The sequence below is a fragment of the Loxodonta africana genome, chromosome 3 (assembly GCF_030014295.1).
Source record: "Loxodonta africana isolate mLoxAfr1 chromosome 3, mLoxAfr1.hap2, whole genome shotgun sequence".
Taxonomy (NCBI): Eukaryota; Metazoa; Chordata; class Mammalia; order Proboscidea; family Elephantidae; genus Loxodonta; species Loxodonta africana.
In genome coordinates, this window is record NC_087344.1 from 62,597,625 (window position 1) to 62,625,514 (window position 27,890).

A 27,890-nucleotide genomic window follows, 5' to 3' on the forward strand; every position below is an offset into this window, starting at 1 on the left:
GATTCCGAGTTATAACCTGTTACTTCCTCAACAAATCACTTAACTGTGTGTGAGGTGTTACAGGGAATTATCGAGCCCAAGGACAGGAGAAAGGGTCGTTGGTGTTACATAATGGAGTGGTACAGCTGCTTAGAGAAGTTGGACATTTGAGATTATCTTTAACCTCCACCTCATAGGAACCAGTTTTGTGCAGATTCTTATTAAAGAGATTATTTGTTTGCAATTTCTCCACATCCTCACCAACACCTGTTATTTTCTTTTTTATCATAGCCTTTCTAGTGGGAGTGAGGTACTATCTTATAGTGGTTTTAATTTGTATCTCCCTAATGACTAATGAGAGAGCTCTGGTGGCGCAGTGGTTAACAACCCCACTGATAACCAAGAGGTCAGCAGTTTGAATCCACCAGCTGCTCCTTGGAAACCCTGTGGGGCAGTTCTACACTGTCCTATAGGGTTGTTATGAGTTGGAATCAACTTGACAGCACTGGATTTGGTTTTTCGTTTAATGACTGATGACTTAAAGCACCTTTTCATGTGTTTTTTGGCTATTTGCATAACCTCTTTGGTAAAATCTATTCAAGTCCTTTGCCCATATTTGGACTGGGTTGTTTGTCTTATTAAATTGTGTAGAAGTTCTTATATAGTCTAGATATTAAACCCTTATCATATATGGTTCCCCGAAATTTTCTTCCAATATGTAGGATGTCTCTTCCCTTTGCTGGTATTCCCAATTTTAATTACCTCACTATAAACCAAAAAACCAAACCCAGTGCCATCAAGTCCATTCCAACTCATAGCAACCCTATAGGACAGAGTAGAACTGCCCCATAGAGTTTCCAAGGAGCGCCTGGTGGATCTGAACTGCTGACCCTTTGGTTAGCAGCTGTAGCACTTAACCACTGCGCCACCAGGGTTTCCTACCTCACTATAGATGAGGAAATTAAGGTCAGAGAAGTCAAGTGACTTACTCTGGACCACAGAGCCAGTAGGAGACATAGTCAGCCCTCACACATTTGAAACCTGAAATAAATTCAGACCTGAGCTAAAGTTTACCTCGGCACTCTAATAAACAAAAGTCTAGCTAAAGAAACACTGCAAATAAGATTGCAGAAAGAAATGTTTACTGAGCTGCTTTCGGGTATTTCAGGAGTCTAATTTACATACAATTAAAGTTAAATTGCACATCGTTCTCAGCTATTCATTAAACCAAGTACAAGGACCTCTACCTGGCAAAGTAACCTGGTAACAGTATTAGACTAGTTTCAGCTACTGTATGAACTCAGAAGTAACAGATGCTCCTACAGAAAAACAATATACAGCACTCTCATTAGGATTTCCCCCAATTAGCAAATATTAATGAGGTTTGAGTGCACCTCCAATGATCACCCTCAAAACCTATTTTCCTCTGATGGCTAGAGTAGGAGTTCAAATGTAGTTAAGCCACCTGCCCTAGAAACAGGTAGAGAACGGCGATAGCACAGATATAAGAGCCAGGCAGCCAGGGTTCTAGGCCAGATTCCGCTGCTAAATCTAGGTGACCTTAGCTAAATCATTCTACTACTCTGGGCTTTGGTTTCCTCACCTACAAAACGAAGAAGCCAAGAATGTGATCTCTTGAAAGGGTGGAGGGGGTTAGAAGCTGGCGAAAGGGACATGAAAAGAGAGAGTGGAGGGAGGGAGCGGGCTGTCTCATTAGGGGGAGAGCAATTGGGAGTACGTGTGTGGGTAGCAAGGTGTAGGTAAGTTTTTGTGTGAGAGACTGCCTTGATTTGTAAACTTTCACTTAAAGCACAAAATTAAAAAAATAATAAATATATTCAACACACACACAAAAAAGAACATGATCTCTAAATACAACATCCCACTAAAAGGACCCAGAGCTCCTTGCAGAAAGGGCAGGAAATGAACAAGATGAGTCTGGAACATCTCAGAAAGCAAAGAACATTATCAACGATTAATGCAGTTATTATGTCAAAAGGAATCAGGAGTCAACTTGAAGAGGCCCTCACCGATCCCAGGGAGAACAACTTGGAGAGGCCCTCACCGATCCCAGACAGAACAACTTGTAGAGGTCCTTGCCAATCCCAGATAGAACTTGTAGAGGCCCTCACCGATCCCAGATAGAACAACTTGAAGAGGCCCTCGCCGATCCCAGACAGAACAACTTGAAGAGGCCCTCGCCGATCCCAGACAAAACAACTTGAAGAGGCCCTCGCAGATCCCAGACAGAACAACTTGAAGAGGCCCTCACCGATCCCAGACAGAACAACTTGCAGAGGCCCTCGCAGATCCCAGACAGAACAACTTGAAGAGGCCCTCACCGATCCCAGACAGAACAACTCGAAGAGGCCCTCAGAGATCCCAGACAGAACAACTCGAAGAGGCCCTCACCGACCCCAGACAGAACTTGAAGAGGCCCTCACCGACCCCAGACAGGACAACTTGAAGAGGCCCTCGCCGATCCCAGACAGAACTTGAAGAGGCCCTCGCCAATCCCAGATAGAACAACTTGAACATCAGTAAGAATAACTGCAATGAACCAAAACACATCAAATATGCTAAAATCTATAAGTTCATAACGAGGCTTAAAAAAAAGAAAAGAAACAAAACTCATTGGTGCCCTTTAGAGTATGTGAGGGAACCAACCGATCATTTTGAAAAACAGTAAATGAAGGAATAAAGAAAAAGGGTCAAATATTTATTCTGCCTTTTCTGTATAAATCAAACTTCAGGGTAAGCAAGTAATGAAGAGGGAAAGACTGAAGCATTCAGCTAACAAACGAAGATAGAATGATAGAATTAGAATAATATCATTTTGCAAACATCTAATGAAATAATGGATCTAGGTCATGATTATCTATAACCACTTACAACACAAAAAGAGACACCATGGAAGTATGCAACACCACTTGTGGCGTATTGTTGCCAAAATAAGGAACCTGATTCAGGTCAAGCCTCCAGATCTGTACTGTCCAATAGGTAGCCACTAGATACATGTGGCTACCGAGAACTTGAAGTGTGGCTAGTCAAAACTGTTATATGCTGATAAGTGTAAAATACACACCAGATTTCAAAGACTTAGTATGAAAAAAAGAACATAAAATATTTCATTAATAATTTTTTATATTGATGACATGTTGAAATAATAATTCAGATCTACTGAGTTAAATAAAATATATTAAAATAAATTTCACCTGTTTCTTATCTTTTTAATGTGCCTGCTAAAAAATTTAAATTTCATTTGCTACTTGCATATTTTTATTAGACAACGCTGCTCTAGACCTAACGACTAGTTTATAGGATGCAAGGATAAAGGAATATAAATGAATCACAGGAATTCAATTAGCAAAATCTGGAATGAGAAAACTACAAAACAAGTTGGTTTCTTAAAAAACAGCAGCAACGAAAAATAAAAAAGAAAAAAAATTTAATGAAAAAGAGAGCACCTCTAGATTAAGAGACTTGTGTGCCATTGAGTTGATTCTGACTCCTAGTAACCCTATAGGACAGAGTAGAGCTGCCTCATCGGGCTTCCTAGGCTTAAATCTTTACACGAGCACAGAGCTCCAGGTCTTTTCTCCCACGTAGTGGTTGATTGGGTTTCAACTGCTAACATTTCACTTAGTAGCCATTGCGCCACCAGGGCTCTAAAAGAGACTTAGGAGCCAAAAAAACCAAATCTGGACCCCAATGTGAACTAACCAAATGTTTAGAGAGAAAGAAGGGCGAGATGAAGGGCAGGAAGGAGAGAAAAAGAAAAAGCAATTGTGGAAATTTGAACATTAACTCGGCGTTTGATGATGTACTATGGTTCAGTTTTGTTTTTAAAGGAGTATTTATCTTTTAGAGCTACATACTGAAATGATTTGCAGTTTAAATAATATGATGCCTGGGATTTGTTTCAAAGAATCCAATGGGGGTGAGGGAATGAGTGGTGAAACAAGATGAAACAAGACTGACTACGAGTTGATAATTGTTGAAGGAAGCTGAGTGATGGGCATCTATGGAGGGGTTCATTACATCATCCTCTCTACATCTATGTTTGAAATTTTCTATACTAATTTTTTTAATGAGAACAGCAGGCACATTTTTCTATAAGGACTCTTCCAGATCTTAAATCTACAAAAATCTATGAAAATAAATCATGGGGTTGGTTAATACCTGAAGAGGTCAATTTAGTTTTCTGCCTCTAGGACACACTGAAAGATTACCTCACCAACAAATATTTATTGAGTAAATACTAAGGGCAAAGGCCCTAGCATTGTAGATGATGCAGAGATACAAGAAACAGTTGGTGCTTAAGTCATACAGGAGAGATAAGTATATAAATATAAAACAAAGTAATAAGTAATGAATCTATGATTTAAGTATTGTAAGTAACGCACTTCTGGTTAAGAACTCACAGAAGGCATCATAGAGGAGTGTCCTATAACTGGGCATTAAAAATGGGCAGGATTTGGACACGCAGAGGCAAGGGGTATTATATCAGTGGCCAACGGTGTGAGCAGAGGCACAAAGGCAGAAAATAATGAGACATATCTGGGGAATAGAATATTATTGCAAAAGTAATGGGAAGCAAGGCTGGAAAGACAAGTTGGGGCCAGATCACAGAATCCTGAATATCACTTTAGTCAGTAAGCGATGGGGGTCACACAATTCATGTCATAGACTATAAAATATTTAGGAAGATGTTATACATCTCATCTAAGCTGAGTAGAATAGAATGGAGCTGGCAAGGGAGACTGAAGTAAGAACAATAGTCAAGGCAGAAGGTAATAAAGACCTGAAACTAGAGCAGTGGGAGAAAGACAGGGAGGGACCTGAGAAGGCCTTGGAAGGGAAAGAAATATGAAGGTCAGGGTAGAAAAAAAAAAATAGTAACTAAGGTTTTACATCTGGATGAACTGGGAGAATGGCGGAGTCAATGTTCAGCTTGTGGCAGGCCTATACCAAAAAACCCAAACCCACTGCCATCAAGAGGAGAACTTCCCCATAGGGTTTCCAAGGCTGTAATCTTTATGGAAACAAACTGTCACATCTTTCTCCTGCAGAACAGCTGGTGGGTTTGAACCACAGAACTTTTGGTTAGCAGCCAAGCGCATTAACCACTGCACCACCAGGGCTCCTTCTGGCAGATGTATACCAGTCCCGAAATGTGCTGAGTAAGTGACTGACTGAATGAATGAACAAACAGAAATATTTGAGTCAGGATGAAGAGTAGTAAGTTGGTGGGTGGGAATGGGGGGAAGAGCAGAAGGTACGCTTAATCTTCTCATTTTTATCCTAGTGTGCTAACTATTTTACTTAGAAATACACTCTCTAAAGCAAAGGTTCCATAACCAAGGTATGAAATCCACTCTTAAAGCCTACACATGTCTCCCAAGCAAGGAGGCAACAAGTTATAACAACCTGATCACTGGTTCCCAAAAGCTGATAGTCCATGAAAAGTGAGCGGTACAGACAGGATACCAAGGTGGAATGGTCCAAGTGAAATTCTGGGACTGGTGCTCAGTGGTGGAAATACAGGTTTGGGAGTTATTACTAGATTTGGGAGTTATTACATGAAGTTAAAGACATGAGAGTGGATGACTTCCCAATACAAAAGCATTTAAAAAGTGAAATGAAGTCAGAGCACAACTAAAGAGACTAACAAAGCGGAAGGTATCAGGAAGCAGAAGGAGAATGAGAACTTCTCTTAGCTGTGTCATAAAAGCTAAGAGAGAAGTTTCCAGAAGGAAGGCATGCTCAATCCTTGTCTTCTTTGATTCACATACCCAACCCATCCACAAGTCCTATTAGCTCTACCTCCAAAATATATCCTAAATACACCTACTTCTCTTCGCTGCTTTTGCCACCAAGCTAATTCAAGCCTCCATCATTACCTGGATTTCTACAATAGCCTTCCTGTTACCCACCTCAATCAATTCCTGCCCCCAGATAATCCAATCTCCTTGAAGCGACTGGATTAATCTTTTAAAAATTGAAATCTGATCATACACTTCCTTGTTAGAAATCCTTTAAGTAACTAGATATTTGAAGATATTGGGATTTGAAAATGCTCATACAGTTATGTTTCAATGGAGAATATTTGTCTTTTAAAAAGATATATGCTGAAATATTTACAGGATAAATGAAGTTTAGGATTTGTTTCAAAAATAACAAGGGTAAACACTTTTCAACTCATTTGATGAGGCCAGCATTATGCCCATACACAAAGAGTAAGTTGGGCTTCATCAAAACTAAAAACTTTTGTATATCAAAGGATATTACCAAGAAAGTGAAAAGACAGACTGTAGAATGGGAGAAAATATTTGGAAATTATATATCTGATAAAGGTTTGGAGCCCTGGTAGCACACTAGTTAAGAGCTCGGCTGCTAATCAAAATGTCAGCACTCATCCCACTTTGAAGAGTGGCGTCTAGGGTCTTAAAGGCTAGCAAGCGGCCATCTAAGATGCATCAATGAGTCTCAACCCACCTAGATCAAAGGAGAATGAAGAACACCAAGGACACAAGGTAATTACGAGCCCAAGAGACAGAAAGGGCCACATGAACCTGAGACTACATTAGCCTGAGACTGAAGAACTAGATGGTGCCCAGCTACAACTGATGACTGCCCTCACAGGAACACAACAGAACCCCTGAAGGCGCAGGGTAGCAGTGGGATGCAGACCCCAAATTCTCATAAGACCAGACTTAATGGTCTGATTGAGACTAGAAGGACCCCAGTGGTCATGGCCCCCAGACCTTCTGTTGGCCCAGGACAGGAACCACTCCAAAGCCAACTCTTCAGACATGGATTGGACTGGACAATGAGTTGGAGAGGGATGCTGGTGAGGAGTGAGCTTCTTGGATCAGGTGGACACTTGAGACTATGTGGGCATCTCCTGCCTAGAGGGGAAATGAAAGGGTAAAGGGCGTTAGAAGCTGGCGAAATGGACACGAAAAGAGAGTAGGGGAAGGGAGTGGGTTGTCTCATTAGAGGGAGGGTAATTGGGAGTATGTAGCAAGGTGTGTATGGGTTTTTGTGTGAGAGACTGACTTGATTTGTAAACTTTCACTTAAAGCACAATAAAAATTATTAAAAAAAAAAATGTCAGCAGTCTGAACCCACCAGTTGCTCCCTGGAAACCCTATGGAACAGTTCTACTCTGTCCTACAGAGTCACTATGAGTCCGAATCGACTCCATGGCAATGAGTTTGTTTTTTTTTTTGGTTGATAAAGGTTTAATATCCAGAATATATAAAGAACTCCTACAACTCAACAACAAAAAGTTAACCCAATTAAAAAATGGGTAAAGGACTTGAACAGAAATTTATCGAAAGAAGATTTATTAATGGTCAAATAAGTACATGAAAAGGTACCCTACATGATTTGTCATTAGAGAAATGCAAATCAAAACCACTATGAGATATTACATCACACCCGTTATGATGGCAATTATTGAAAAAGAAAATAAGTGTTGGGGAAAACGTGGAAAAACTGGAAGCCTCATACATTGCTAGTGGGAATGTAAAATGGTGTAGACACTGTGAAAAACAGTTTGGTGGTTTCTCAAAAAGTTAAACATAGAATTACCACTGTTGTTATTAGTTGTCATCAAGCCAGTTTCGACTCATGGCAACCTTTATGTACAGTATAACCACACGAAATGTTGCCTGGTCCTATGCCATCCTTACAATCACTGTTAAGTTCGAGCCTTTCCAACCTGAGCGGCTCATCTTCCAGCACTGTATCAGACAATGTTCTGTTGTTATCCGTAAGGTTTTCATTGCCGGATTTTCAGAAGTAGATTACCAGGCCTGTCTTCCTAGTTTATCAGTCTGGAGACTCTACTGAAACCTGTCGACCACGAGTGATGTAACTCTACTAAAACCAAAAACCAAACCAAACCCACGGCCACCGAGTCAATTCCGACTCACACTGACCCTACAGGACAGAGTAGAACCGCCTCACAGGGTTTCCAAGGAGCGCCTGGTGGATTTGAACTGCCGACCTTTTGGTTAGCAGCCATAGCACTTAACCACTATGTCATCAGGGTTTCTGTAACTCTACTAGTACTTGAAATACCAGCACTATGGCTTCCAGCATCATAGCAACACGTAAGCCATCACAGCACAACAGACTGACAAATTGGTAGAATTACCATATCATCCAGCAATTTCATACCCAAAAGAATTGAAAACACAGACTCAAACAGACACTTGTACACCAATATTCACAGCAGCATTATTCACAAAAGCTAAAACGTAAAAACAACCCAAGTGTCCATCAACAGATGAATGGATAAACAAAATGTGGTATATAAAAGGGAATGAAGTACTGATACGTAATATGGCATGGATGAACCTTGAAAACACTACGCTAAGTGAAAAAAGCCAAGACACAAAAGGCCACATATTGTATGCTTTCATTTGTAGGAAATGTCCAGGATAGGCATCCATAGAGATAGAAAGTAGATTAGTGTTTGCCTAGGGCTGGGGGGAGGGGGAGATGGGGAGTGACTGCTAACGGGTATGGAGTTTCCTTCTTGGGTGATGACAATGTTCTGCAATTAAATAGCAGTGATGGTTGCACAACCTCGTGAACATACTAAAAACCACTGAATCGTACCTCTAAAAAGGTGAACTTTATACATTTTTGTATGAGAGACACTTCATTTGTACTTTCACTTAAAGCACAATAAAAAAAATTTTTAAAAAAGGTGAACTGACCTTCTGATGGCACAGGACAGGAACCATCCCCGAAGACAACTCATCAGGCATGAAAAGGACTGGTCAGTGGGGCGGAGAGAGATGCTGATGAAGAGTGAGCTAATTAAATCAGGTGGACACTGGAGAGTGTGTTGGCAACTCTTGACTGGAGGGGGGATGGGAAGATAGAGAAAGAGGGAAGACGGCAAAATTGGCACGAAACGAGAGACTGAAAGGGCTGACTCAATACGGGGAGAGCAAGTGGGAGAAGGGAGTAAGATGTATGTAAACTTACATGTGACAGACTGATTGGAATGGTAAATGTTCACTTGAAGCTTAATAAAAATTAATTAAAAAAAAAAAAGGTGAACTTTATGGTATGAGATATCTCAATTTAAACATGAAAAAAAGGAGAAAGAAAAATAAAAGTATATGTCCATACAAAGATTTGTGAACAAATGTTCACAGTTGCTTTATTTGTAATAACCCAAAACCGGAAACAACCCAAATGTCCACCAATAGGTGAATAAACAAATTCTGGTATATTCATATAATGAGTTATTACTCAGCAATAAAAAGGAGCCCTGGTGGCACAATGGTTAAGAGCTATGGCTGCTAACCAAAAGGTCACCAGTTCAAATCCACCAGATGCTCCTTAGAAACCCTATGGGGCAGTTCTAATCTCTCTTAATAGGGTCAGTATGAGTTGGAATCAACTCGACAGCAATGGGCTTAATAAAAAGATAAAAAGGAACAAGCTACTGATACAGGCAACAACATAGATGAATCTGAAAATAATTGAGTGAAAGAAGCCAGACCCCCCAAAATAAAATAAAATAAAAGAGTATATACTGTATGATTATTACATACACTGGAGATGCTCATTATCTTAACTGTGATGGTGGGTTCACTGGTGTATATATGTCAAAACGTATCAAATTTTACACCGTTTAAGTGAGGTGAAAGATACATAAGAATTCATTATACCATTCTCTTTACTTCTATATACGCTTGAAATTTTCCATTAAAAAGTTTGTTTTTTAAAAAAAAAAACCTCTTCAAGGCTTCCCATTTTACTTAAAAATAAAACTCCTAACAGTCCTCCAAAGCTGTGAAATATCTGGCTCCTACCTATTTTTCCTTCCAATCACGTATCATGCCACCCTTGCTCACTAACCTACCGTCACACTGGGTTTTCATCAGGTCTTAGAATACATCAAGGATTTTCCTGCTCCAGGGCCTTTGCCCTAACTGTTCCTTCATCTCTTCATTTGGCTGGTTCATTTTCATTCTCCAGTTTCAGTCTGTCACTTTCTCACAGAAGTCTTTCGTGACCATCCTTTATACAAGTTCCTCCATTACTTTCTACTATGTTTGTTGTTAGCTGCCATCAAGTTGGCCCGACTCAGGGGGACCACACTGCTCCATGGGGTTTTCTTGGCTGTAATCTCCACAGAAGCAGATCACCAGGCCTTTCTTCTGCACAGCCACTGGGTGGGTTTGAGCCACCAACCTTTAGGTTAGCAGCCAATCACAAACCTCTTGCTCTGCCCAGGCTTTTTATGTTATTCTCTTCCTAAGATACCACAATCTTCAACACTTTATTTATGTTTGTTTACCCAAGCCTCCCTAAACTGCCTAAGTGCAGGGACTTTGCCCCTCATGGTTATGACTTGTATCCTCAGCACTTGGCACATATTGTTATTAATTGCAGTCGAGTGATTCCAACTCATGGCAACCCCATGTGTGCAGAGTAGAACTGCTCCATAGGGTTTTCCAGGCCATGACCTCTCAGAAGCAGATGGTCAGGTCTGTCTCTAGAAGTGCCTCTAGGTGAGTTCAAACCACTAACCTAGCTAGTAGTCAAGTGCTTAACCATTTGTGCCACTGAGTAGGCACGCAATAAATGTGTGGATTAAAAGCTAGCAAGTGGCCATTTAAGATATATCTATTGGTCCCAACCCACCTGGAGCAAAGGAAAATGAAGAACACCAAAGACACAAGGAAAATATGAGCCCAAGAGATAGTAAGGGCCATATAGACCAGAGACTGCATCGGCCTGAGACCAGAAGAACTAAATGGTGCCCAGTTACCGCCAATGATCGCCCTGACAGGGAACACAACAGAAACTCCCTGATGGAGCAGGAGAAAAGTGGGGTGCAAAACTCAAATTCCAGTAAAAACACCAGACTTAACGGTCTGACTGAAACTGGAGGGACCTGGGAAGACATGGGCCCTGAACTCTCTATTAGCCCAAAACTAAAACCATTCCCAAAGCCAACTCTTCAAAGATTAGACTGAACTACTATAAGACATAAAATGATACTCGTGAAGAATGTGCTTCTTAGCTCAAGTAGATACCTGAGACTAAAAGGGCAGCTTCTGTCTGGAGGCGAGATGAGAAGGCAGAAAGGGGCAGGAGCTAGTTGAACGGACACAGGAAATCTGGGGTGGAAAGCAACTAGGGTCACATAACAATGTGTGTATAAACTTTTATATGAGAAACTAACTTGAACTGTAAACTTTGACTTAAAGCACAATAAAAATAGAAAAAAATAAAATAAATAAATGTGTTGAATGTTAGACTAATTACCTAATCCTGGGCATTACCCTATCGTAGAATATTTAATATAACAAAGACTACAGAGAATCTGTTTGCAAGGTTTCAGGTAACACATATACACACCTGAAATGAGAAGATTCATGGTATGGAGAAAGAAAATTAAATGGACAGAATTTAACAAAAAAAAACAAAAACAAAAACACGCTTTCAAAGGGTACTGAAAACAGTAAATAAATATTATTTTAAAAGACTACTTTTTCCTGGACAGAATTCATTTAGAAACAGAAATAAGAAGATTCTGATAAACAGTCCCTTCTCTAGATAAAGATGTATAAACAAAGTGGTTCCCTAGGGTTCGATGCTAAACTAATCACAATTAACATTTTTAGACATTTTCCAGAAAAAAAGCTATCTAATGAAATCATCCTAGTTTACGGGTGACTCTACGGTGATAGAATAGAAGTACGATGGTATAAGGTTGTGTGTGTCCAGAAATGTGGAAAATAGCTTCTATGTTGACAGAAATAAGGTAATGCAGTCATGGAAAAATAGCCCAAACTATAACTATCAGCTGACAAGCCCTAAGCTACCTGTTAAAAGACAGGAAAGAGGTTTCAGAGTCCCTGGACTGTATCCTGAACACAGCTACAAAAAGGCAACAAAACCCTGGCTGTTATTATGAAAGCCCGGGAAACACAGAACACATTATCCTACCCTTGAACAAACCAAAGTGTATCCATACCTAGAATAGATTGTGCAGTTGTGGTCATCATACCACAGGAAAGGTAAAATAGAGAAGGCTCAGAAAGGTATTCAAAAAGACCAAAGGACAGAGAGAGTTCTGTATGAATACAGGTTAAAAAAAATAGAGAAATACAGATATACAAAAAGTGCTTTATTATGAAACAAATAAGATGCAAAATGGTAAACAGAGACTTCTGCATCAAAGCTTAGATGTTTCAAGGGAATCAGAAGTCTAAAGAATAAAATATAATTTTTTTTTTTTCCTTTTTAAAGCCCAAGTTTAAAAGTCAGAAAGCCAAAGGCTTTGAATTCTAGTCCCACTAATTTAGCTGTGTGACCTTGGCCAAGTTACTTGATTTCTTTAAGATTCACTTTTCTCATCTGTAAATGACAAATCTGCAGATTTGCTGTGAGGATGGAGACACGCACATTGTGTGGCACACAGTATATACTTATTATACAGGAGGTACTGCTTTTATTAGGACCAGTAACAAGTACTAATTTACTACCCAATCCGGTATTTAAAGAAAGAAAAACTCATTACTCAGGTGAGAAGTACAGAATGTTGTAAAAAAATAATTCAAAGATTGAAAAAAAAAAACAAAAACAAATTCAGAGGTGGCATTTTCATAAGAAACCCCTAAGGAAAATTAGGAATTTTGGGAAACGCAGCCCTAAATTTTGATGTTAACGTTTTCATGCCTTCACCCCTACAAGGTGTCCTTTGGAAAGCAATAAAAAAGTAGAATTCTGGGCTAGATAAGGGATGTGGCCAATCCCATATGACATTCCAGTTATGATAATGAGTTATAAACATTTACTGAACACTTGACTAAGTAATGATGTTATTTAATCCTTCCAATACACCTCTGAGATAGGCTATATTATTTTACAGTAAAATGAGATTGGTCTCCATTTTACAGGTAAGAAAACTGAGGCTAAGAGAGGTTATGTCACTTACCCACTCTGTAGAACAAATAAACAGAGCAGCCTAGATGTGAACCCAGGTGGACTGGCTCAAGAATCTACTCTTAGCCACTGTGCTATACTGCCTCCCGCTCTGCTGTATGAGAGAAGTTGGGTGCCGGCTATGCAAGAGTGAGGTGGGAGATTGAAGGTGTACAGTATACAATAAACATTAGAAAATGTTGCCTGATAGGGCCAACCCAGTCAAGGTCACTGCCAGCTAGATAATAAGATTTATGGCAGCCACAAGCATGAACACTGACATAATAAGAAGCGATTAGAGGGTGTGACAAATATAACATAGAAGGAAAGCCTAAAAATCTCTAAGCTATGACCCTAGTACTGTGGTAAAAAAAAAATGCAGAGAAAGACGAAAATATACCAAAATGCTAACTGGTGGGATTATAGGTGATTCTTATTCTCTGCTTCATATTTTCTAATTGGGCAATTTTTTTTTCACAAGAAGCATTCATTTTCATAATTGGAAAAAATAAATTTGAGGAAACTTGCACTATTTACTTTTGATTGTATAATTTGTTGCAATGACAGTATACTACTTTAATAATTTCAAAGAGATTTTTAAAATAAATATATCTAGGATATTAGAAAAGGGAAGTAAATTACATGTAAATACCAAAGCAACAACATGGATGTGATATAATAAGCAAGCTAGGAGTTGCAGTTTGCTGGAAAGAACTCTAGATATGCATCAAAACACTTGGCTCCATACTGATACGCTCATCAACATGGATGAATCTCAAAAACTTTGTCGAATAGAAGAAGCAAGACACAAAAGAGCACATACTATATGATCTGAGAACAGGCAAAATTAGTTTTTTTGGTTGTCTACGAAGGGTGGGGATTGAATGGAAGGAGGCGCTGCACAAGGAAACTCTGGAGGGTTATGGAAATGATAGGGATATAAGTTACACAAGTGTTTATATTTGTCAAAACTCATCTGATTATACACTTAAGATATATGCATTTCACTGTATGTAAATTTTAGCTTTAAAAGAGCTTATTAAAAAAAAAGGCTGGTTTCAAATCTCAAATCTTCCATTTATTAGTTGAGTGACTTTGAGGAAGTTACGTAATCTCTCCGAACATGTTTACTTCAGTGGTAGAATTCTCACCTTCCATGCAGGAGATCGGGGTTCTATTCTAGGCCAGTGTACCTCAAGCACGGCTTGAGGATGTCGGTGGAGGCTTGCATGTTGCTGTGATGCTGAACAGGTTTCAGCAGAGCTTCCAGGCTAAGAGAGACTAAAAAGAAAAGCCTGGCAGGCTACTTCTGAAAATCAGCCAATAAAAACCCTACACATCACAACAGTCCACTCCCAAACGGGATCAGCATGAGACATGGGCCGACCTGATGGCAATTAATGACAACAAGAAACAATATAATTTATCTCAAGTGCTGGGGACTGAATGTAATGATATATATAGAGAGAGACCAAAGTGAGAGCACTGTCCTTTGCAAAGTCACTCAGTGAATGCTGAAGGAAATTTATAAGTAAAAAGGGGAGCAAGGATGGTTCCCACGGGTGCCTTTGGTATCAGGAATACTATTCTTTAAAGACTATCAATATTGTACAGAGGCCCATCAGCAGATGTATGGATAAACAGAAAGTGGTACATACATACAATGGAATACTACTCAGCCAGTAGGAGAAATGAAGTCTTGATACATGCTACAGTATGGGTGAAGCTTGAAGACATTATGCTGAGCGAAAAAAGCCAATCACAAAAGGACAAGTACTGTATGACCTCGCTTATATAAAAAGACAAGAAAAGGCAAATGTACAGAGAACAACGATTATTAGTGGTTACCAGGGTTGGGAAGGAGGGGGGAAACAGGGTTAATGATGAGCTGACTTGATACATGCTACAATATGGGTGAAGCTTGAAGACATTATGCTGAGCAAAAAAAGCCAATCACAAAAGGACAAGTACTGTATGACCTCGCTTATATAAAAAGACGAGAAATGGCAAATGTACAGAGAACAACGATTATTAGTGGTTACCAGGGTTGGGAAGGAGGGGGGAAACAGGGTTAATGATGAGCTGAAAATCTCATTAAGGGTAGGGTTGCACAGCCGATTACTATAACTGCTGTTAATAAGTTGTACACCTGTAAAAAGTTGAATTGGCGACAGTTGTGTGATAGATACATTTACAACAACAACAAAAAGGAGTAGCTGCTGAGGGTGCTTATATACAACCTCATGGAATTTGGCTCCTTAGTTCAAAGGTTTAAGGTCATGGTTTCATGGGACATCCCAGTTAACTGGTTGATAACATGTTTAGTGCTTCTGTTCTACCTCCTAATTCGGTTTCTTCGTAGTGCCTGGGGTCTTAAAAGCTTGCAAGTGGCTGTCCAAGGTGCAACAATAGGTTTCTAGTCACCTGGAGCAACAGAAGAAGGACAGTCAGGAATAGGAGGAGGAAATGGAATGTGTGGCTAAGTACCTCCATGAACAATTGCCTCCTCTGCTGTCAGACCAGAACTGGACGCTGTCTAGCTACTGTTACCCAACATTTTGATCAAAGATTCCATAGAAAAATACTAATCAAAAGGGGGGAAATGTAGAACAGATTCTCAAATTCTCATGGACTCCATAATTTCTAGAGCTATGCAGGGTGGGTGAATCCCTGAAAATACTGCCTTGAGATAATCTTTAAACCTTAAACCAAAAAAAAAAAAAAAAAAAAGCCTGAAGTCAGCTTAAAACCAGACAACAGAGAAAAAAAGGTCTGCCTTGAGCATTACATTCTTAAGAACTATCTTACGGGATCAAATTGACAACAGCAATGTGAAAGATTAGATGGGAACCTTAGGGGGCAGTGAGTTTGTTAATGAGGGAGGGACAATTCAAAAAAGGAGGGTGAGAATGGTTGCATAACTTGAAGAATGTAACCAGTGTCCCTAAATTGTACATGGAGAAACTGCTGAATTGGTCTGTTTTGTTGCATATATTCTCAACAACAAAATAAATAAATAAAATTTAGAAAGAAAAAAAAATTCTACAGAGGGAAATTTATTTACAGTTCTTAATCATAAATACAAAGGGACATCAATGGGCATGATTCAATAATTTTAAGGCCTCCTTCTACACAGTTAAGCATTATTTCTCAAGACCTGCTTTGAGAGAAAGCTTTTGGACTGAGTACTTGCTGGATCTATCAGGAGGGAAAAAAGGTTTCAATTCCGATTACTTGAAAGGAGAAGAACTACTCTTGCTACTTTACTATGTCCATCACAAGGTTAAAACTTCATCATGAGCCGGTATCATATATGTGTGTGAAAGTATGCGTGTGTGTGTGTGTGTATATACATACACATACTCCCTCAAACTGGAACTAAGCTGAATATTTCATCCACTGCTCCTTCTCAAAACGGCTACTATCTCCTAAATATAAGAAACTTAATTTTGTTCAAATGGAATTAATCTTAAAACTAAAAAAGTATGTTGCAGACTTTTCTATATTTTACCAGAAAAGGAAAATAGAAGTTTGTAAGGTGATAGCACCACCATAGCTTAATAACCTCTCCCATCAGCCTCAGACTGTTTATTAGTCTGTAGAAATTATAATGAAAGCAATTTTTTCTGAGATACTTCTATACTGGAACATTATTTCCCCTGCAAGCATTCAACAATTCTTATTTCTATTCTTCTCTTTTTTAATTCAATTCTGTTTGATTTCTAAGTTAAGAAGTGTGTTTCATTTGCATAAACGGTAACTATTCTGAGATACCATTCATAACTATACATTTGAATTCTCTAGAGTACCATTCATAATTTCAAATGGAACACAGGAAAAAAAAAACCCATTCAACGTTATTTTAACAGTGACTAAGACATGAATGACTACAATGTTATTTTGTGGAGGATGGCCCAAAGGAGAGTAAAAAACCCATTGCTGTTCCGTCAATTCCAACATAGCAACCCTACAGAACAGAGAACAGCCCCATAGGGTTTCCAAGGAGAGGCTGGTGGATTCAAACTGACGAACTTTTGGTAGCAACCAAATGCTTAAACACTGCGCCACGAGGGCCCCAAAAGAGAGCAGAAGTCCCCAAATGTTACACTAACTCATCATTATTAATGCTCACAGGGACCCAAGGACCACCACCATGAACAATCAATCATACAAAAAAAAACATACTGAGCTTATAAAGCATGTCCATTAGCTAAACATGTTTTTTGGAGTATAAGGTATCAATGCAGGAACATCAAAAGAGAGATCATAGCCATGAAGCTCAAAAATTAGCAAGGAAGAATCCTGACAAGTTCTCTACAAAAGTAATGATGGCTATTTTTCAGGTGTTAAACTTCAGCTATGAGCTTTTCCCAGAAAAATTCTGTTATGCAAGGTAATAATATTCTAGTAGTTCTTTACTCCATCTAATCTTAATCAGTGGCAAAAATTTAATTTACAAAGATCTGCATAAATAATCCAGCTGCCTGTACTAATCTATTTAAACTAAATAAAAGAAAATTTGAACAGAATAAAAATAAACGGACTATTTTGAAGTTATTACCTCTTGATTTCCCTCTTGTTCCTTTCTTAGGCAGGAGACTACATAACCAGGAAGAAGGAATAAAAGTAGAGAGAGCATCTGAGGGTACCTATGCTCACTTCCCTCTATTAACCCCTGATACAGTGGTTCCCAACAAGGGGTGATTTTGCCTCCAGGGGATATTTGACAAAGTCTGGAGACTTTTTTTTTTTTTTTTGGTATTTTCTTTTTTTTTTGAATAATTTTTATTGTGCTTTAAGTGAAAGTTTACAAATCAAGTCAGTCTCACGCAAAAACCCACATACACCTTGCTATACACACTCCTAATTACTCTCCCCCTAAAAAAAAAAAAAGCGCGCTCTCTCCGTCCCCTCTTTTTTTGTGTCCATTTCGCCAGCTTCTAACCCCCTCCACCCTCTCATCTCCCCTCCAGGCAGGAGATGCCAACATAGTCTCAAGTGTCCACTTGATCCAAGAAGCTCACTCTTCACCAGCATCCCTCTCCAACCCATTGTCCAGTCCAATCCATGTCTGAAGAGTTGGCTTTGGGAATGGTTCCTGTCCTGGACCAACAGAAGGTCTGGGGGCCATGACCACTGGGGTCCTTCTAGTCTCAGTCAGACCATTAAGTCTGGTCTTATGAGAATTTGGGGTCTGCATCCCACTGCTACCCTCAGGGCAGTCATTGGTTGTAGCCAGGCATCATCTAGTTCTTCTGGTCTCAGGATGATGTAGTCACTGGTTCATGTGGCCCTTTCTGTCTCTTGGGCTCGTAATCACCTTCTGACCTTGGTGTTCTTCATCCTCCTTTGATCCACGTGGGTTGAGACCAGTTGATGCATCTTAGATGGCTGCTTGCTAGCGTTTAAGACCCCAGACGCCACTCTTCAAAGTGGGATGCAGAATGTTTTCTTAATAGATTTTATTATGCCAATTGACTTAGATGTCCCCTGAAACCATGGTCCCCAGACCCCTGCCCCTGCTACGCTGGCCTTCAAAGCATTCAGTTTATTGAGGAAACTTCTTTGCTTTCGGTTTAGTTCAATTGTCCTGACCGCCCCTGTATTGTGTGCTGTCTTTCCCTTCACCTAAAGTAGAGGGTTCTTATCTACTATCCAATTAGTGAATACCCCTCTCCCACCCACTCTCCCTTCCCCTTCTTGTAACCACAAAAGAATGTTTTCTTCTCAGTATAAACTATTTCTCAAGTTCTTGTAATAGTGGTCTTATACAATATTTGTCCTTTTGCAACTGACTAATTTCACTCAGCATAATGCCTTCCAGGTTCCTCCATGTTATGAAATGTTTCACAGATTCCCCACTGTTCTCTATCGATGCTTAATATTCCATTGTGTGAATATACCATAATTTATCCATTCATCCGTTGATGGGTACCTTGGTTGCTTCCATGTTTTTGCTATTGTAAACAGTGCTGCAATAAACATGGGTGTGCATGTATCTGTTCGTGTAAAGGCTCTTATTTTCTGGAGAAATTTTTGATTGTCACAAGGAAGGGGCAGGGGACACTATTGGTATCTAGTAGGTAAAAAAAAAAATTTTTTTTTTTTTTTTTTACCTAGAGACCAAAAATGCTGCTAAACCTCCTACAATGCACAGAACACTCCCAACAACACAGAATTATCTGAAGCAAAGTATCAGTAGTGCCAAGGTTGAAAAACCCTACCTGAAGGGCCAAGAAAGACCTATCTCTCAGAAGACACTCAACGAATGTTTGCTGGTCTGAACTGAAAAGGAAAGACCGTGAAATGGAAGAAAGAGAAGCCCAAAAGAATGAAGCAAAAAAATAGAGAGGCCATAATTTAAGCAGCATTAGCAGTTGTGTGTGCTGGGCACTGATCATTAAAAAATGAACAATACAGTACTGCCCTTAAGGAGCTCACAATCAGGTAGGGCAAAAGGGTTTTGTAGTTTGTCTCTAAATGCTTTAACAAAGAAGAAAATATACAAGAGTCACTCAATGTTTCCCAGGGAAGGCTTTGCGGAATAGATGATATCTTAGCCCAATTCTGAAGGATGAGTAGTAAGAAGCATCTTATTTCAGTCTATACTCCTTTCCCCAAAGAACCAGTCATTTCTTCAGTCAACAAAAAGTTACTGAGTGCCAATTATGTTCCATGCACTGTGTTGGAAAATCCCTAGGTTGTGCAAAGTTAAGCGTTTGACCACTAGCGGAAAGGTTGGCAGTTTGAATCTATCCGGAGTCACCTCAGAAGACAGACCTGGTGATCTGCTTCCAAAAGATCAGAGTCTTGAAAATCCTACAGTTCTACTCTATATACATGGGGTCGCCATGCGTCAGAAACGACTCCACGGCAACCAACCACAACATGTGTTGGAGATCCTGTGAAATTACAACTTTCTATTTCTTCCCTTGACATCACAATTACCTACCAGCCTACCCAAATCCCTAAGAATATTTGCATTTCTACCAATTGCCAATTTAGGAACTACCACCCCAATCAACCTTAGTCAGTTAAGGCCACAGACTTAGTCCAAACTCCAGCCTAAGTCACAAAGCAAGGGTCGTGATGCTGACAGCTCTAGCCAGCAATTAACCGACTATGGGTCCAGGTCTGCCAACCACTAAATGTGTATTACTATCTTAGAAAACTATTTTTTACTGGTCCCATCCCACTCGGGACAAAGGAAAATGAAGAAAGCCAAAGACAGAAGGAAAATACCAGCCCAAAGGACTAAAGGAGCAACTGAACCAGAGACTCCACCAGCCTGAGACCAGAAGAACTAGATGATGCCCGGCTACCACCAATCATTGCCCTGACAGGGAACACAACATAGAGTCCTGGACAGGGCAGGAGAAAAACATAGAACAGGGTTCAAATTCACATAAAAAGACCAGGCTTAATGGTCTGACAGAGACTGGAAGAATCCCAGAAACTATGGCCCCCAGATGCTCTGTTAACCCAGAACTGAAACCATTCTGGAAGCCTACACTTCAGACAAAGATTAGACAGGCCTATAAAACAAAAAATAATATACGTGAGAAACATGCTTCTTAGTTCAATCAAATATACGAGACCAAATGGGCAGCTCCTGTTCAAAAGCAGGATGAGAAGGCAGGAAGGGACAGGCATGGACAAATGGACACAGGGAACCCAGGGTGGAAAGGAGGAGCATGCTATCACATTGTGGGGATTGCAACCGATGTCACAAAAAAAAAAGGGGAAAGCTATCTTACTTTATGAAAAACCTGGGTCCTCTCCCACCCTACCCAACCCATGCCAGGACCAGTAACAAATTAATCAACAAATATTTATTGAGCATCTACAACATGCTTGTGCCAACAGTTCTCACACTGGCTATATACTGACATCAGAGCTCCTGGGCCAGAATTGCATATTATTTAAAAGATCCATAAGTAATTCTGATGCAAGTTTGATGTCCAGGACTTTAGGCACTTCAGAATAAAAAAGAAATATAAGACAGTTTCTGTCCTCAAGAATTTACCCACAGTCATAACAGGGTAACCTGGAATAAAATTCTAGTCTACTAATTTATAATCCTTTTATAACATTATCAGTATTTATGAAGTAGAAGAGGAGAAACCAGAGTAGTCCGGATGAAAAATATCCCTCTTCCCTAGTCCAATCATACACTGACCCCACTGATACACTGTTCTACGTCCCTTGTATCTTCCAGACAGTAAAGGTACCATTCTCAGGAATGATGGAGCCGCTCCAAATGGGAAGATGAATTGAAGCCTTCAAACCACGTGGCTACACGTTATCCCTCAAACCCATGCTGTCGTGGGGCGTCCTCTAAAGACAAGAAATAGTTCTTCATCCTTCAACAATACCAATCTACCGGGCCCTAATATATGGCATAAACAGCATAAAAACCATAATTAACAATACAAAACACCAGAAGACATGCTAGATAAATGGAATTTCCTAAAAATTAAACACTTATGCTCATCAAAAGACTTCACCAAAATAGTAAAAAGAGAACCTACAGACTGGGAAAAAAAATTTCGCTATGACATAGGTCTAATCTCTAAAATCTATAGGGAAATCTAACACCTCTACAATAAAAAGACAAATAATCCAATTAAAAAATGGGCAAAGGATATGAACAGACACTTCACCAAAGAAGACATTCAGGCAGCTAACAGACACATGAGGAAATACTATCACTAACCATTAGAGAAACGCAAATCAAAACTACAATGAGATACCATCTCATCCTGACGTTACTGGCACAGATCAAAAAAAACAGAAAATAACAAATGCTGGAGAGGTTGGGGGAAGGTTGGAACTCTTATGGACTGCTGGTGGGAATGCAAAATGGTACAACCATTTTGGAAAATGATATGGCGCTTCCTTAAAAAGCTAGAAATAGAAATACCATACAATCCAACAATTCCACACCTAGGACTATATCCTAGAGAAATAAGAGCCATCGCAGGAATAGACATATGCACACCCATGTTCACTGCAGCATTATTCACAATAGCAAAAAGGTGCAAACAACCTAGATGCCCATGAACAGATGAATGCATAAACAAACTAAGGTACACACACACCATGGAAAACTACACAACGATAAAGAACAATGATGAATTTGCAAAACATCTCACAACATGGATGAATCTAGAGGGTATTATGCTGAATGAAATAAGTCAATCACATAGGGACAAATCCTGTGTGGGGCAACTACTACAAAAATATATGAAAACGCTTCCACACAGAAAGAAACAATCTTTGATGGTTAGGAGGGAGGGGAGGGGTGGAGGGAAAACCCCTAATAGATAGTAGATAAACGGTAACTTTGGTGAAGGGTAAGACAGTACACAATACAGGGGAAGTCAGGACAACCTGACCAAGGCAAAGTCATAAAAGCTTCACAGACATATCCAAACACCCTGAGAGACCGAGCTACTGGGCTGAGGGATGGGGATCACAGTCTCAGGGGACATCTAGCTCAACTGGCACACACAGTCTATAAAGAAAATGTTCTACATCCGACTGTGGTGAGCAGCGACTGGTGCCTTAAAAGCCTGTGAGCAGCCACCTAAGATACATCTACTGGTCCTATCGCAGCTGGAGCAAAGGAGAATGAAGAAGACCAAAGACACAAGGGAAAGATGAGTCCAAAGGGCTAATGGACCACAACTATCACAACCTCTACCAGACTGAGCCCAGAACACTAGATAGTGCCTGGTTACCACCACCGACTGCTCTGGCAAGGATCGCAATAGAGGGTACCTGACAGAGGAGGAGAAAAATGTAGAACAAAATTCAAATTCACACACACACACAAAAGACCAGGCTTGCTGGTTTGACAGAGACTGGAGAAACCCCAAGAGTTTGGCCCCAGGACCTTTTTAATTCAGTACGAAGGCACTCCTGAGGTTCATCCTTCAAATGAAGATTAGACAGGTTTATAGTGCCAACAATAACACACGTGAGAGTCGAGCTTCATAGTTCAATTATGCATAGGAGACTAATGGGCACACCAGCCCAAAAGCAAAGACGAGAATGCAAGAAGGGACAGGAACGGGGAGGAATGGAAACAGAGAACCTGGGTGGAGAAGGCGAGGTGTTGACACATGGTGGGGTTGGCAACCAACGTCACAAAGCAGTATGTGTATTAACTGTTTAATGAGAAATTAATTTGCTCTGTAAACATTCACCTAAATCACAATTTAAAAAAAGAAAAACCTCACTCTGTAGTAGAGGAGCCCAAGAAAAGAGTGGCCTGAGCTTTTGTAAAACTGTTCCTAGAGGCCTGTTGCCATTTAAAATAAACCACAAAAATTTGTATGGCTAATAAACTCAGGTTTCTCATCTAGCATACACTTAAAAATACTCTAAATTAAATATATTTTGGTAAACTCCTTCCCAAGCTGAGCAAATTGTGGAGGCTTCTTCGTAGTTAAAAATAAACAACATTTTTACCCAAATCCGCATACTAAAGACCACCTTGAAAATTCACTTTGAAATTCTGCAAAAGCAAACCTACAGATCCTCACCTGATTAGTCTTTCTGTGAATTACATGGAAGAAGACAAAGTTCTCTTAATTGCTACACAAAAAAGAGTAGCACAAGATTCCATAAAGTACTATTTTAAAAAAAGAGGAGGCTGTCATTCTAACATCTAAAAGAGGAACCAGTGAGGGTATTAAAAGGTAAATTTTGGTAGTTAAGGGAAAATGTACATCTGGCATATTTTGATTAAAGCAAGACTGTTACATGACACAAACCAAAAAACCAAAACCAAACCCAGGGCCATCGAGTCGATTCCGACTCATAGCGACCCTATAGGACACAGCAGAACTGCCCCATAGAGCTTCCAAGGAGCGCCTGGCAGATTCGAACCGCTGATCCTTTGGTTAGCAGCTGTAGTGCTTAACCACTATGCCACCAGAGTTTCCATGATACAATCAAATGAAACAAAAATGTCTTCTATGTAATATCGTTTTTAAAACCCATGACTTTGAAATTAGATTGGTTATACAATATTGTTCCCTGTAATTATTCTTGTCATCATACAAGTTTTACCCACAGAGGTCCACAATCCCTTAACTTCAATTCCAAAATCCAAAAGGCTGTGAAAAACAAGTTTATTATTATTCATTTGGATACAAAACCTGACATGAACTGACATGAGGTTATTCATAGTATTTATTTATCCCAGTTGGTGTGAACATTCAGACATTTTGCTATAGAAATAGTTATGTGTTTGATTACGAGGTGCTGACCCCAACCTCTCTGGGAGTGTTACATAATATCCGGTACAGGTACCATATTTCTTTTCTAAAATCCAGAATCACATCTGGCCCCAAGAATTATTTTGCCCCCAAAGATTCTGAATACGGTACTGTGGACTGGTATACTAATTAATGCTATGTCTTCTCATACATAAAATATAATACTGAGAATGAATGTAGATCTTCACATGTGATAAATTCAATGTCTTAACAACTATCACGCACACATACAATCCTAGAAATTAAAGCATTAAAAGGACTTTTAACAAATGTCAAAAACCCAAACACATCAATTATGTTGTATTTCAAGTGATGGTGACATTTGCATCATCCAATATCTAGATCAATTCCTCTTAGATTGAAATCCACTTAAATCACAGTTAAAATATTGGCAAAGACTGAATTGGTAATTATGCTAAGAAAAATTATGTTGAGAAAAAGAACCATTCACTGATAAATAGCTTGCTCGGTAAAATGTTTTGGTTTTTTAAAAAAAAATATCTCAGGAGGTTTAAGATTTAAAATTATTTCATTCTAGAGTAGAAGTTCTGAAAGTTGATTACAATTGACTTTTTCTGTGAAAGGAGAGCCTCTGACAGGGACAGCTCTTAAAGGATATTTGAATGGGAAGAAGAGTTTCACAGTTCCTTCCTTCCTTCCTTCCTCCTTTAGTTGCTGCTTTTCTGGTTTTAGAATTTCAAACAAAGAAAATACATATTGGCTCCATTGCTAAGAAACGCCTTCTTTCTCAGCAACTTCCTCTTCCAATTTTCTTCCCTACCATTAACATAAGAGAACAATACCCAAGGTCAGTCCCACCATTTTGATTAATCAAAAGTGCCAAGGTTTGGAAAAAGTATGAGTTGTAATTTATAGTACCCAACTACCTCCTCCTCAGGTCCACAATCTTTGCTCATCTAGAAGTCAGATACAGAGAGCACAAAGAAATAGTACATTCAGGGACAAACTGTTGAACCTTTCACCCCTAGAATCCAAAGAAATCCTAAACTAAACTTTCTCCCAGCCCAAGAAAACGTGGCCTCCTTAGGGAGGAGAGCAAGTTTACTGGGCTGGCACCACCCCGAACCAAGGGTCAAGTTAATAGCTGGTTGAACTTTCTTCCATAGGCCACCTGGCCAGGATTCGAGCTGAGCGGTCTGAAGTTCTGACACACTTCAAAGTGACTTTTACAATTTAGAAATAGTCCTTTCCAACTCAGAGAGGGAACAAAGGGGACAGACTTATAATTAACCATGCAGGGATCTTGACCCAGCCTGTCTCCATGCAAGAAATTAAGTATCTGGGGCCAGCCCCCCTCTCCCACTGGTATCTTCTAAATAAGATATAATAAATAGGAGCCTTGCTGGCACAGTGGTTAAAGCACTCGGCTGCTAACCGAAAGGTCAGTGGTTCAAACTCACCAGCTGCTCTGCGGGAAAAAGATGTGGAGCTGGCAGTCTGCTTCTGTAAAGATTTGCAGCCTTGGAAACCTACTCTGTCCTATAAGGTCGCTATGAGTCGAAATCGACTGAACGGCAATGATTTGGTTTTGCTTTAGTTTATCTTTTAAATGGACAATGACTTCCTCTTGCCCAGTAATTATCAAAGGAAACACCTTAATATTGGTGAGTGCTGCACCTTACTGTGTGACCTTGGGCAAGTTACTTAACTCCTCTGAAACTTAGTTTTCTCATGTGTAAATTCTCAACGGTTTCTGTAAAAATTAAATTAGTACAAAGCAGGAGCACCATAAATGTTCTTCTCCCTCCTCCTAACCCTCCTGACTGCTGGGCCTAAGTTCCAGTCACAGCCCTGAGAGGCTCCAAGGATTCCTTCCTCTTCTCTGATTCTATGGGCAACTGTATAAAACTTCCTCATCTCCAAGGCTCTAGGATTCTCAGAGTACCAGGACAACCCGACCCCACCCATCATGGTCTAGGAAACACCCAGCACCTTTAGCCAACTCTTCTCCTCTTTACTCTTGCAGACCACTCTGAACACACACACACACACACACACACACAGAGCCCTCCGTGTTCGCCTTGCCAGTCCACAATTTAGCAGGCCAAGAGCTTAAAAAGCACCTCAACTCCTGAGCTGTCCAGAAAGTGGCAACAGTGGCTCAGCTGGGAAAGAACTTGCCCAAAATCTCAAACAGCTGGGATCCAACTCATGTGTATCTGTCCATAAAGCCTTCATTTTATAAATGGGAAAAGTGAGGCCCAGTGAAGGAAGTGACTTGCCCAAGGTCACATAGCGAGCTGGTGGCGGAACCAGGGCAAGCTGGGGCACTCTCGCAGCCTCACAGAACTATAGGCCCCTCCAAGTCTCCGGGTCACCCCTTGGGGTAGGAACGCCACCTCGCGCTGACGGCTCGCCAGGCCTCTGCCCGTCCGCGATAGGAGACGCTGCACCCACTCCCCGCGGACCCTGCGCGACTCGGGAGGGGCGGCCCGGCCCGGCCCGGCCCGGCCTAGCGCCTCACGGCGGGGCGGCGGGGCCCGCCCGAGGGGACTTGTTGCTCACCTGGCCTCGCGCGGGCGCCCTCAGCGACAGAAGGGCCGGCCGGCCGGCCACCTCGTCTCAGCAAGGGGTCTGCTCCCACGGGCCGCCTCGCGGCCTGCCACCCCAGCCGGACCCCCCTCAGCACACAACGCCCCCAGCCGCGCTCGGCCGGCCCGCATCCGCCATTACGCGATTCCCCACCCTGAGACGCAGCCACACCCCGCCGACAGTTCTGATTGGCTCTCTGCCCCACCCGCCCGGGGCTTCGGAGTATTCCATTGGCTCGAGCGGAATGCCAGTTAAATAACTACGCAAAAGACGTATTCAAGGATACTGTCCCGGGAGCTCCACCCGAGCGATTTCCGCAAACGGAGTAAACAGCAGGGGGCAAACCAAGTGAAGTGGGAGTGGAAATTAAGGTAAATCAACTCCTAAATTTAAGGTAGGAAAAGTCCAACTAAGAAAGTGTAAAAACTCATACAAGTGTATTAAAAGACAAATTATTCTTTTTAAAGTTCAAAGAATCAGTATTTTTGTTGGAAGGAAGGGGCCAGTCCCATAAACTTTCTGTGGACACCCCTCAAGTTGCAGATAGTTTTGTCCCACCCAGCTCGATCTCAGACCCGGCCGAAAGTAGGGTGGGGGATGAGAGAGAGAGTCATAAGGCTTCATCCTGGCCCTGAAGAATCCACCTGGGGCGAGATCCGGGGTCCTGGGACGGGGAGCAGGTTCTGATAATTGAGTGAAGTGAGCTGGACCCTAGTTCAGCCGCTACTTGACTCTGCGACCTCAGACAACAACCTGAATCTCTCTCTCAGTTATACCGCCTCACCCTGCTTCACGTCCTGGGTCGTTTGAGAATAGGTGCATGAGTGCATCTTGTTGATTACAAAAGACTGCGACTGGACAACTGCGCAACAAGTTCCCAAATTAGCAAAGCTAATCTCATTTTGATTTTCCAGAACAACCCCGTAAGGCAGAAGAGAAAACTGAGTCTCTGATGTTCGGTGACTTGCCCAGAGTTGCTCAGGGAATTTGAAACAGCTATGGAAACCCTGGTGCCGTAGTGGTTAAGAGCTACGGCTGCTAACCAAAGGGTCGGCAGTTTGAATCCACCAGGCGCTCCTTGGAAACTCTATGGGGCAGTTC

The 27,890-nt window shown here is 40.8% G+C and overlaps 1 protein-coding gene across 2 annotated transcripts in view; it reads right to left on the minus strand.

Annotated features, from left to right (window-relative positions):
* WASF2 (WASP family member 2) overlaps positions 1 to 26,893 on the minus strand; it is a 76,693-nt gene extending 49,800 nt beyond the window's left edge. The window contains exon 1 of one of the 2 annotated variants that reach the window (XM_064281552.1): positions 26,763 to 26,893. The gene's annotated coding sequence lies outside the window, so the exon portion shown is untranslated. Of the gene's footprint in view, positions 1 to 6,746; positions 6,891 to 26,762 lie in introns of those variants that run through there. The other variant, XM_064281553.1, reaches the window with a different exon arrangement.
* Between the last annotated feature and the right edge of the window lie 997 nt (positions 26,894 to 27,890).